The following is a 12,838-nucleotide window of genomic DNA, read 5'->3' as shown; positions in this document are numbered from 1 at the left end:
TGCCCGGTATAATCATAAATAGCAGCCCCCTTTCATCCTCCAAAGTTCCAACCTTGATTTGCTACCATAATAAAAGATTTTAAAAGAACACAGAAGAAAACTAACAATCATTTTACTGACAAAGGGCGCACAGCTAATTCTTTCTTGAACAGCCGCTACAATGAGTAGCCATTTTAGAACCATGAATTCCTTAGAAAAAGGTAGCTATCAACAGATGAATGGATAAACAAGATGTGGTATATCCATACAACGGAAGACCATCTGACCGTCCAAAGGAACGAAGCACCAGTACATGCTACAACATGGATAAACCTCGGAAACACGCTCAGAGAAAAAAAGCCAGATGCAAAAAAAACCCACACGCTATACGATTCTATTTATCTGAAATGTCTGGAATGGGCAACTCTAGAGGCAAAATAGATTAGCGGTTGCTTAGGACTGGTGGGTGGTGAGGTGGGGTAGCTGGGTGGGTGATAACTAAAAGGTATGGGGTGCCTTTGGGGGTTGATGAAAATGTTCTAAGATGGGTTGTAGTGATAGTTGTAAAATTCTGTGAATATACTAAAAAGCCACTGAATTGTACACTTTAAACGTGTGGATGGCATAGTATGTGAATTATATCTCAATAAAGCTATTACCAAAAAAACACATAAGTTCTTACCTAGAAGCCCTTTTTCAGTGGCTGTTTACAGAGGAGATTCTATAGTGGAGTCTGAGCACGTCTCTGTATTTGGAGGCCTGCTTCTCCCAGAACCTTCTCCCCCGACGCCTGCTTCTCAGAGACCCACCAGCCACTGCGCCGGGGCCTCAGCTTTATATTAACCTGCTTCCAACCTCCACCTCCTCCAAACAGAGACACACCTGCCCAATATTCCATTCACATCAGCTGCAAGGTAATAAGTGAGCTCACATGAGGACTATAAACCATGCCCAAGCATTTATTTGTTCCTGCTTCCAGGGAATGGGCTCCATTAATCATGACCCAAGGAAGAAACCCTTCACCTTGGGTCAGTGAAGGTAAGAGAGTCACTCTAAACATGGCATTCTCGGGACAGCCAGGGAGGGAGGCGGCCCCCATGACCCCCTTGTGAAAGGAATGTGGGGGCTTTCAAATGACTGCAGAGGTGGCTTCATCCCCATGGTAAGCCAAGTGTGCGGACACAGATGCTCACACCTGGCGGCAGACGGCAGGAAGGGGACTCAGGTGGCCAGTTCTTGTGGTTTAGTCTCCCTGCTTGGCTATTCTGATCCGGCTTATCAAAGCTGGACACTGCCTGGTCCTAACTGAGACTCTTGGATGCCAAGCCTGTGTCTTCATGGGTTTCCTGGCTCGCCCAGGAGCTTGCCTCTGATACCCCCAGAAAGCCAGCCCCTGGAATGTTCCAGCATGTTCTGGCATGTTCAAGAGCCTTCTCTCTGATCTGCCCATGTCCCAGCACAGATGTTTAGAGCTGGAAGGATCAGCCTGCCTCTTTTTAGAGAAGAGAGGAACTCAGCCCGGGAAGTTGAAATGATATGCCTCGGCCATACAGCAGGTTGCACGTCACATATCTGGCTTCTTTCATCTAGCACCCGGTTGTCAAGGTTCATCCACGTGGTAGCAGGGATCCATGCTCCATTCCTGTTTATGGAAATGGGCATATTTTACATGTTAACCACATGCTTGGATAGTGAGGGACACCCCAACGCCCAAACACAGGAAGTGTTGGCTTCAACCCATGTACTTATCCTGGGGGTTCTCAATGGGGCCATTTTGTCCCCCGGGAACATTTAGCAATGTCTGGAGAATTTTTGGTTGTCCCGACTGAGGCATGTGCTTGTGGTATCTGGTGAGTAGGGGCTAAGGATGCTGCTTGACATCCTACAATGCACAGGACAGCCCCCACCCAAGAAATGATCTGGACCAAGGTGCCAGTAGTGAGTGCCCAGGTCGGGGCCCCTCCCCTGGCCTGACTTCAGTTCCTTCTCTCTGGCTGATCTGGCCCCAGGCCATGTGGGACAGCATTTCTCAAACTCACCTGCCTTTAGGAAACACCTAGGTGCTTTTATATAAAAATGCATATTCCTGGGTCCCCTCCCAGGCCTTCTGAATCCAAATCTCCTGGCAAAAGGCCCAGAAATCTATGTTTAACAAGCCCAAGGTGTATTTTAGGACAAGAAGGCCTCACTGTGCGGTGGGTCCCCCAGTAGCCCTATGTAACTCACACTTACTCTGTGTCTCCGTTATTTTTATTTTTTATTAATTTTTATTTTTTGGCCATACCACGCAGCACGTGGGATCTTAGTTCCCAGACCAGGGATCAAACCGGCGCCCCCCCGCAGTAGAAGCACTGAGTCTTAACCACTGGACCACCAGGGAAGTCCTTCTTCATTATTTTATCTGTAAAACAGCAAAGATGTTTTTCTTTTCCATCTGGAAGAGTTCTTGGCAGGATTGGTGAAGACAACAGGGGATGAAATTCTTATTTAAATTCCCCAAGAGCAAGGGGGCTGTCTCCTTACACATTACACACCCAGTAAACATTTACTGAAAGAAGGGAGGCACGATTGAGTCTATCATGTCAATGGTAGACCAGGGCCTGCAACCTGGAGCCATGTGAGGACTTCCCTGGGCCCCTCCCTCCTTAAAAATATATTCAAAAGTGTATTTTAAGGCTGCGTTGATAGAAAGAGGAATATAATCCAGGTTGGATTCATTATTATATATTCGTTATTATTTTATTCAGGCTTTTCCCTCCTCATTAAAAAAATTTAAAAATCAAGCATTTCCCTGGGTCCCTAAAAATATCATAGGCTCCAGGTGCCCAGTGGGGAAATCAGCCCTGGGCTTTGTTGCAGCCTCGGAGATTCTGATCCAGTTGGTCTGGGGTGTGGCCAGACTGGGGAGTTTTATAAATACTCCCCCAGCCCAGGCTGAATGCAGGCCAGGCCTGGTCATGCTGTGGAGGTTTCAATAAGTCTTTCCAAACTGGAGTCACCCCCTACCATGGGAAGTGATGACAAGGTAGGGGAGGCCAGGGTGTCCACACCCATGCAGTATTCCAAGCAGCTTACATGTAGGGAGTGGAAGAAGAACGATCATTCTCACCCCTTAGTCCCTGAGATCAGCTAGGTGACAGCCATTCCCCCGCTGGGTTGGTTGGCTTGAAGTCCTTGGAGGCCTCCCAAGCTGAGGGACTGAAGCCGCCTTCAGGGAGCTCTGGAGGGAAACGCAGCTCCAAGTAGCTCTGTCACTTCTCTTTCTCCTGCAAATACCCAGGGGGACACACACACACACACACACACACACACACACACACAGCCACTCAGAGTGGCTACAGAGACACATCACAGACACCTAGAACCATCCCTCAGCAAACATCCACAGACACACCCAGACACACACACAAGTCCAGACCCCTGTGTACCCTCACAGAGGCCGTGCACCAACACACACACACACATGCTCACACACGAGATCTGGTCATTGACGAAGGCCTGAGCTACTCTACGACTTCAGGACAGGGACTTCCCTGGGGCCCACGGTTAAGACCCTGCACTGGCAACGCAGGGAGCTCGGTTTCGATCCCTGTTCAGGGAACTAAGATCCCACGTGCCGCATGGCGTGCCCCCCCCAGATTAATCAATAAAGAAAAGGGGACTTTAGGTCAGAAGGCAGGAAGAAGATAAAGCGAGGAGGAAGATACCTAGTTAGAAAAACAACAAGGCAGGGAAGGGTAAACCAGTACAACCACAACTTACGTGTGAATTTTAGAAAGTAAACAAAAGAATATAACAAAACAGAAACAGACTCACAGATGTAGAGAACAAACTAGTGGTTACCAGTGGGGAGAGGGAAGTAGGGAGGGGCAAGATAGGGGTAGGGGATCAAGAGGTACCAGCTACTAAGCCTAAAATAAATAAGCTCCAAGGATATACAGGACAGCACAGGGAATGCAGCCAACATTTTATAATAACATTAAGTGGAGTATAATCTATTGAATCACTATGTTGTTCACCTGAAACTAACTGTAAATCAACTATATATACTTCAACTAAAAAAAAAAAAAAAAGACAGGCCCTCAGCGAAACTAGGGAAAGAATCCCTAAATCACATCATCACAGGCAGCAGTGATCAGATTCAGCTGATGAAGCGGATGAGTTCAGAGCCACCATCCCTCCCCCACACCCCCCTCCCCCCAGCTGCCGGGAGCTCCTTGTTGTGCTAAGAGTTTCAAGTTGAAGCATGTGCAGAAAGGGGAGACCTCAACCCACCACCTCCCCATCAGGGTTACGATAAGCTTTTTTTTTTCCTACTACTTTAATTTCAGACATGAACAAGAAATGCAAATTATGGCTTAGAAAACAACCCTAAAGAGCTGTGAGCATTTTTTTTACCATATGCTCCCTTCCCGGTTCTGTCTGCTGGGACAGCCCCCAGCCCTAGAACAAAGCAAAAAAAAAACAATCCCCACTGAAAGAAAAAGTGATTGTCAAATGTTTCACTTTCCCTTTCTCCACAGTGTCCTTGCTGGGGATGCTCAGATGAGCTCAGGTTGGAGAAGGGATCACCGGCAGGCGCCTGGGAAAACCCTGTGGCCCACCGGGCAGATGGAACAATTTCTGCTGACCACACCCACCTGGAATCCACCCACTTACTTGAAGTCAGCCTTGCCCTTCCTGGTTATCAACAGGAAATCCGGGGACAAGAGCTAGAGTAAAGGGTTAGGTTTCAAAAAAAATAAAAAAGGATTAGGTTTCACTCTTCCAAAGAAAATGGAAGGCATCCAGGGATTCCCCCCCAGAGAGGGCGACAGAGCAAATGAAATCACATAAAGACACAGGACAGAAATGGACTTTCCTAACACAGTTTTCAGACTCATCAGGCAGTGAGACCTAAAGGCCGCCCCCTAAGCAGAGGAAAACATCAGAATGACTTGATAATTTGAGAGGATGAGGTGCCCCTCCCCCAAAATACAGTCACTACAAAAGTATCTGGTTACCCTGCGTGCACACTCCCCCTGTAGCTGATATACTGAGCTTGCAGCATTCATTTTGCCACAGTCCCCACCACTCCCTATTGTCTCACACTAGTCCTGCTTCACTCACAAATGTCACCTGCTGACCCCTTAGGCAGCTGATTTTGTCATTTCACCTTGTTGAGGCTCCTGAAAGATACTCTGATCCAGCCTAGAAAATTGAGGCCCAGGGACTGGAGAGGAGAAGGGGTCACACTTCAAGTGGGGTCACACGACTATAGAGGCGGCAGATTTGGGGTGGGGACCAGGTTGCTTGACTCCTGTCCGGTTGACTTCCTATGACCCCAGGCTTCTTCCCGTGTAAATTGTTCAGAACTTATTATCGTGCCTGACACCAAAAGTGACTCTCTGACCTTGCTGTCAGTCTACTCCCAAACAGGTGTGCAATAAAACACGGGGCAAAAATAAAACAATGAGGGGCATAGGGTCTGAGACATAAAGACTGGAGCCGTTGGGGGCCAGGACGCTTATTAATTTGAATGCTATTGTATTCTCTTTCCCAATACCGCTTCACTAATTCAGCAAAACCAAGTCCAGGAAAAGTCTAGCAAAACCTCAACAACAATGCTCTAGGAATGCGAACATCCTGGGGATTTTTCACTTTCTGGTTAACAAGGGTGATCTGGACGTCCTTTTTTTGGTTTTAAACTTTAGAATCACAGGATGTTTCTTGAGTGAATGGATGAAGGAATAGATGGAGCTCGCGAGGGCCTCAGGAGGTGATACTTTCAACCCCCATTTTCAGAAGAGAAGGCCCAGAGAGGCACAGTGACTTGCTCACAGTCACACAGCAAGTTAGAGGTGAAGCACGTACCCTGTTCTCTTCAGAACTTCCAGGCCTGTTGCAGGAAACCCTCAGCCCACTTTCTCCCACTGGTTAAGGAGAGCTGAGGGGTCACACTGAGCCTGTCCTTGCTTTCGATAACTTTGAAGGGCCGAGAGCTGTACCATCTGGTCTGGGAATGAAGGCGGCTATGGATTAGGACACACAGGAGGGTTGCCCTTTTTTTTTTTTTTTTTGCGGTACGCGGGCCTCTCACTGTTGCGGCCTCTCCCATTGTGGAGCACAGGCTCTGGACGCGCAGGCTCAGTGGCCATGGCTCAGGGGCCTGGCCGCTCCGCGGCATGTGGGATCCTCCTGGACCAGGGCACGAACCCGGGTCCCCTGCATCGGCAGGCGGACTCTCAACCACTGTGCCACCAGGGAAGCCCGGAGGGTTGCCCTTTGAAGCTGCCTTACTCGATATAAGCTTTCAATCATTCATTCATGTCTTCATTTGAAATATTCACCGAGCATCTGGCACGTGCCAACACCTGTGCTGGGCACTCTGGCCCCAGCAGGGACTCTGCCTAACTGGGTCCTGCCTTCAGAGAACTCAGAGCCACAGCTGTCTGTCAAACAACCCAGGGAAAACAATTCTGTTTCACTGAGGAGTAAAATGAGATTTTAATAAATGGGCTTCAAATGTATACTCATCTCTTGAAAAGGTGAATTTGCAAGGTCTCCTTTTACTCAACAGCTGGATCAGAAGGGGCACCTGGGTCTGAATTCCTTGAAGCTGAGCTCCGCCTGCTCCACGGGGACCCCTCCACCCTCCTCTCTGCCTGAGCAGCATCCCCAGGCCCTGCTGCAACCCAGGCTTCTGCCCCAGGTCTGTTCGCTGAACCAGATCATGTCCTCTCACCACTGAAATCCACTAGCGGCTTCCCAAATCTTTCCCAGCTTCATTGACATGTAAGCAACGAATTGCAAACTGCACATATTTAAGAAGTACGGTATGATCAGTTTTAACATATGTGTCCAACAAACAAACCACAGCCACTAATCAAAATAGTAAATGAATCCATCAGCCCCAAAAGTTTCCTTGCCCCCTTGGTCATTCCTCCCTTATCCAGGCAAACACTGATTAGTTCGTGGTTTCTAGAATTTCATATAAATGGAATCATACACCATGCACTCCTTTTTTGTCTTGCTTCTTACACTCAGCATATTTGTTCTGAGACTCATCCATGTTGTCGCATGCATCAATAGTTGGTTCCTTTGTATTGTTGAGTAGTCCACTGTCTTTCCCATTGTGATCTGAATAAAACCCAGGCCTCTGACTGGCGTTCCACAAGCCTGCACCATCTGCCCTCTGCTTCCCTCCACAGCCGCAGCTCCTCCTCATTTCTCCACTCACTATGTGCTGACCGTCCTCTATTTTTCTCCATTCCTCAACACACCAAGTTCTGCCTGCCCCAGGGCCTTTGCACTCACTGTCCCCACTTCCTGGAATACTCTGTGTGTGTGTGGATTCAGCTTGTCATTCAGGTCTGAGCTCAAATACTACCTCCTCAGTGAAGCCTGCCCTGGCCGCTCTACCTCACCTCCCATCTCTGTGACTGTCCCATTACCTTGTTTTACATACTTCACAGAACTTATCACCACCTGAAATCCACAAGAGCAGGATGAATGAATGAATGAAACTATAAACAACCCATTTCTGTCATGATGTTTAGGTGTAGGTTAAAAACTCCAGTACGGGGCTTCCCTGGTGGCGCAGTGATTGAGAGTCTGACTGCTGATGGAGGGGACGCGGGTTCGTGCCCCAGTCTGGGAGGATCCCACATGCCGCGGAGCGGCTGGGCCCGTGAGCCATGGCCGCTGAGCCTGCGCGTCCGGAGCCTGTGCTCCGCAACGGGAGAGGCCACAACAGTGAGAGGCCCGTGTACTGCAAAAAAAAAAACAAATTCCAGTACGATCCCAATAAGACAAAGATGAAATTATCCATCAACTACAGAGTTTGAAGAAACCTCAGAACATCTAGTTAGATGTCCAGACTTGAGCCAAGTAGTGCATTTAATTCCCACTTCAGGAAGCAGTAAATAAAGAGCAGTAACCAGAACCCTCCCCAGACTCAAACCCACCTCCAGGGCTTTATTCACTCCTACAGCTTGCCATCTCATACTCAAAAGGCCTAGCTTCATCCCATTGAGATGATCCCAGAAATTAGACCCTTGTGCCCCCAGGATCCGTTTCCTAGGACCACCCCCCCACCTCCACATTCTCCCTCAGTTGTAGGTTTGATGATGCCCACCTCATGGCCCACACAAGGGTCAGTCAACCTGGAACATGGGTTCTATTTATCATGTCATTTTATGGAAGTGGAAAGTGAGGCCCAGAGAGGTTAAGAATCTCACCCATAGGGCTTCCCTGGTGGTGCAGTGGTTGGGAGTCTGCCTGCCAATGCAGGGGACATGGGTTCGAGCCCTGGTCTGGGAGGATCCCACGTGCCACGGAGCAGCTAGCCCCGTGAGCCGCAATTACTGAGCCTGCGTGTCTGGAGCCTGTGCTCCGCAACGGGAGAGGCCGCGATAGTGAGAGGCCCGCGCACCGCGATGAGGAGTGGCCCCCACTTGCCACAATTAGAGAAAGCCCTCGCACAGAAACGAAGACCCAACACAGCCATAAATAAATAAATAAAATTAAAAAAAAAAAAAAAAAAAAGAATCTCACCCATAGTCACACAGTGAATAAATGGCTGAGGCAGGACATAAGACCAGGTGTGTGACTTTAGGGTCTGAACCGCTGACACCAGCCTCCCAATTAAGAGAAGAGCTATTGTTTAGAGTGGACCTAGAGTTCAAGAGGGATCTTGTAAGGCCACTGGCAAATCACCCCCTGCAGAGTAGTCTAAAGCAATAGAGGACCCCAAAGCCTTACTCTCCAAGCAGCTGACCTGGGGGGGACAGCATTTCTCTGTTCTCTGATAACAAATAGCAGTAATAATAATAATGATTGGACATAACATCTTCAATGCTTGCAAGATGCCTTACAAACACGCTCTCGGAACAGAACTCATTCGTATGTAGGGGACTTACTGTACGCTGTTTTCCTGCACTTTTCCCTCCTGGTTTGTAACAGGTTGGAAATGTTAGGTTTTCTTCTTTGGTGTCTCTCTCTCCCCTTCTACCATCAATTCCATGAGGGAGAGGACAGTGTTTCCCACTTTACTGCTGTATCCCAAGCTGGGCATACAGGTAAACAAAGGACAAACAGTTGAACACCTTAGAGGGTCCACTCAGAGGGGCTGAGATGCACCATCCAACCCTCCTCATTTTTCAGGCTCAGTGGGAGCCCCAGAGGATTGAATGGGGTTCAGATCAGCTGAGGAGTCTGGGCAGGACAGCCCGGGGAGCAGGTCTTCCTGCTCCAAATCCAGCTCTGTTGCCACCAGGCTGCTCCAAACAGTTCTCACTGCAGAAGAGGGCAGAATTCTCCAGGGCAGGGCAGTTTTGAGTGGTAGCCTGTGCCAGATGTGGCTTTACAAGAGGACACATTTCTTTAAGAAGCCATCGGGCAGCTCCTCAAAGAGTTAAACTGAATTACCATGTGACCCAGCAATTCTACTTGTATGTATGTACCCAAGAGGACTGTAAACATACTCTCATAATAACTGGTAAACAAATGATCACAGCAGCCTTATTCACAATCACCAAAAGGTGGAAATGACTCAAATGGGCCATGCATAAATAAAATGATAAACAAAATGTGGCATATCCATACAATGGAATATTATTCAGCCACTAAAAGGAATGAAGCCCTGACACATGCTGCACTGTGGATGAACTTCAAAAACATGATGCTCAGTTAAACAAGCCTGACACAAAATGTCACATATTATGATTACCTGTATCTGAAATGTCCAGAATAGATAAATCCAAAAAAATAGAAGCAAATTGGTGGCTGCCAGGTGCTGGGGGAGGAGGAATGACTAGTGACTGCTTAATGGGTATGGAGTTTTACGTTGGACTGATGGAAATGTTTTGGAACTCGATACAAGTGATGGCTGCACAACCCCGTGAATCCACCAGATGTCACTGAATTATACACTTTAATGTTACATGATGGAGGTTGAGATTGACATATACACACGACTATATATAAAATAGACAATCAACAAGGACCTACTGTATAGCATAGGGAACTCTACTCAATATTCTGTAATAACCTATATAGGAAAAGAATCTGAAAAAAAATAGATGTATGTATATGTATAACTGAATCACTTTCCTATACAAGTGAAACTAACACAACATTGTAAATCAACTATACTCCAATATAAAATAAAAATTACAAAAAAATAATGTTATATGAATTTTACCTTAAAACAAAAAATAAAGAAGCCACCAGAAATGTTGGCAGGGTAGTTCTAGGCCCAGTGCTCACTTTTCCCAGGCAGGGCTGTGTCTGGTATCCAAGCTATACAATGCCTTGAATACAGCAGGAGTCAATCAGTGATACATGAAAGCCACACATGTGCCAGACCAGAGGTTCCCAGATGTTGCCCTTGGCACTCACTTTGCACTGTGAACCCCCTGTAACAGAGCAATCTTCCCAGGACTACCCCTCATGTCCTCCGCCTGCCTCTTGTATATAGAAAAACTTTAGCCAAGGAATAAATTTAATCAGAGAAGTGAGCAAATACAGAAGCAAAGGAAAATAATCAAACAAGACAAAATATTGGGTTGGCCAAAAAGTTCGTTTGGGTTTTTCCATAAGATGTCACGGAAAAACCCAAACGAACTTTTTGGCCAATCCAATAATAATAGTTTAGCCATTAAATGAAGTCAAGGACATTTAGTTTCTCCTCAAGGGCTATCAATAATATTCCGAGCCATATCCTTTGAGCTGTTTTGCAGATTCTAAAACCCCCACCAGGTGGGAGAAGTTAACTACATGATGACCAGACTGCAGCCATCACACAAGCTGCTCCATCTTACACAATTCTGAGAACTGGCCTCATAACCAACCAACTCTGGAATTAAAGATGAACTGTACCTAAAACAACCATGATGACGCTGATCAGGTCACCACACGACTAAGTTCAAAGGGACTGTTGGAGCTGACTCTGCTGTTCTGCACGTAGCCCCCTCCCCCAACCCTGAAACACCCTTTTAAAAGCTCTTGCCCCCGACTGACAGTGGGGAGTTGGTTCTTTGGGTCATGAGTCCACCTTCTCCCCAGGATTGCCAGATTCCCCAATAAAGCTATCTTTACTTTTACCCAACACTTGTCTCTCAGTATTGGATTCTTGAGCAACGGGCAGCCAAAGCTGAGCCCGGTAACCCCCCCCAACACATATACGACTATATAAACACAGGTTTCACAAACAATACTGTGCTCTCTGATGACACTGACGTTGGACACACGAGCTACATTGATTTTGCCCGTTTGGGAAACCAGGTACATCACTGAGACATCGCAGTACTAAGAACAGTATCGGTACTTACACGTATGGCACATCCAAAGGGATATTATCTGAATAGTAAAGAAATGAGCTACCCACATGGAGAACCTTAAATGTGTATTGCTAAGTGAAAGAAGCCAATCTGAAAAGGCTATGATTCTGTATATATGTTTCCAACTCTGCATGATTCCAACTGTATGACCTTCTGGGAAGGGCAAAACTATGGAGCCAGTCAGATCAGTGGCCAGGGGCTAGTGGGGAGGGAGGGATGAATAGGCAACACACAGATTTTTAGGGCAGTGAAATTATTTGGTATGATGCTATGATGGTGGATACATGTCATTATACATTTGCCCAAACACACAGAATGAGGCGGTCCAGTGGTTAGGACTCAGGGCTTTCACTGCCGTGGCCCCGAGTTCAATCCCTGATCGTGGAACTAAGATCCCAAAAGCTGAGAGGCATGGCCAAAAAATAAATAAAACACACACAGAGAAATGTACAACACCAGGAGTGAACCCTAACGCCAACTATGGACTTTCAATGGTGATCAGATGTCAATGCAGGTTCATCAATCGTAACAAATGTAGGGGATGCTGATGATGGGGAGGCTGTGCACGTGTGTGGACAGGGGATATATGAGAACTCTGTACCTTCTGCTCAATTTTGCTATGAACCTAAAACTGCTCTAAAAAATATTTAAAAGGGGGAAAAAAGGGTATTTCAACGTGTGAACATTTTCCTAATACTGCAGAGAACAGTCACAAAACAGTTAAATGCACTAGACTGTATACTTGGCCATGAACTTTTTTCTTCCTTCTTTTTTTAAATCTTTCCAAGCCTCAGATTCTTGTTTCTTTAAAATTCTTAAGACAAAAAAAAAAAAAAAAAACCTCCGGGTTTCTCTCTTTCATCGCCCTTGCTGGATCTACTTTCAATTCACTGGTGTGCCCATGAAAAACAGACGACTCATTATAAACATCTGAGTCATAAATGCAGGAGATAACTTTAATAGGATCCAAAATGCAAATCAGAATTTTGTAAGTAAAATTCCAACATCTACACTTACTCCTAAACAGAGATCTTTGAGCTCAAAATTCAGAGGATTTTAATATCCCAAACATGAGAGGTTTGTCACTGGGGAGAAAACAGGCCAAATTGGGTGTGAGTATATGAAGCCACATTTATAAACAGTTCAGGGCCCAATAGAAGTGTTCTCGGTAGCAACTGGGAAGCCAGTTGTCCCAGAGAAAACATTTTCATGGGTAATGTTGTGGTCAGCCAGGAATCAGTCATGTGCTCAAAGTTGGCTTAAACAGATGCAAAAACTGAATTCTTTTTGATATCAAGACACAAACCAACACTTGTATGTGTACAAGGCCTTGATGGACTAACAGTATATAAGATGTACAGCCATTTTGGGTTTGAAATTGGTAAATATTCTTCTTTGAGGTCCAAGTAGATATAAAATAAAGCTCTCACATTAACTGAATGTGATTCAGTGTTTGCAACAAACTCCAAAGTCCCCAACAAACAGGGGAAGAACAAAAGAGCTTTTTAACTTGTAAAAATATATGAATAAGCCCGTAT

Source organism: Mesoplodon mirus, assembly GCF_964341445.2.
Source record: "Mesoplodon mirus genome assembly, chromosome: 15".
Classification (NCBI taxonomy): domain Eukaryota; kingdom Metazoa; phylum Chordata; class Mammalia; order Artiodactyla; family Ziphiidae; genus Mesoplodon; species Mesoplodon mirus.
The sequence above is the reverse complement of the archived record's forward strand: the minus strand, read 5'-3'. Positions refer to the sequence as shown.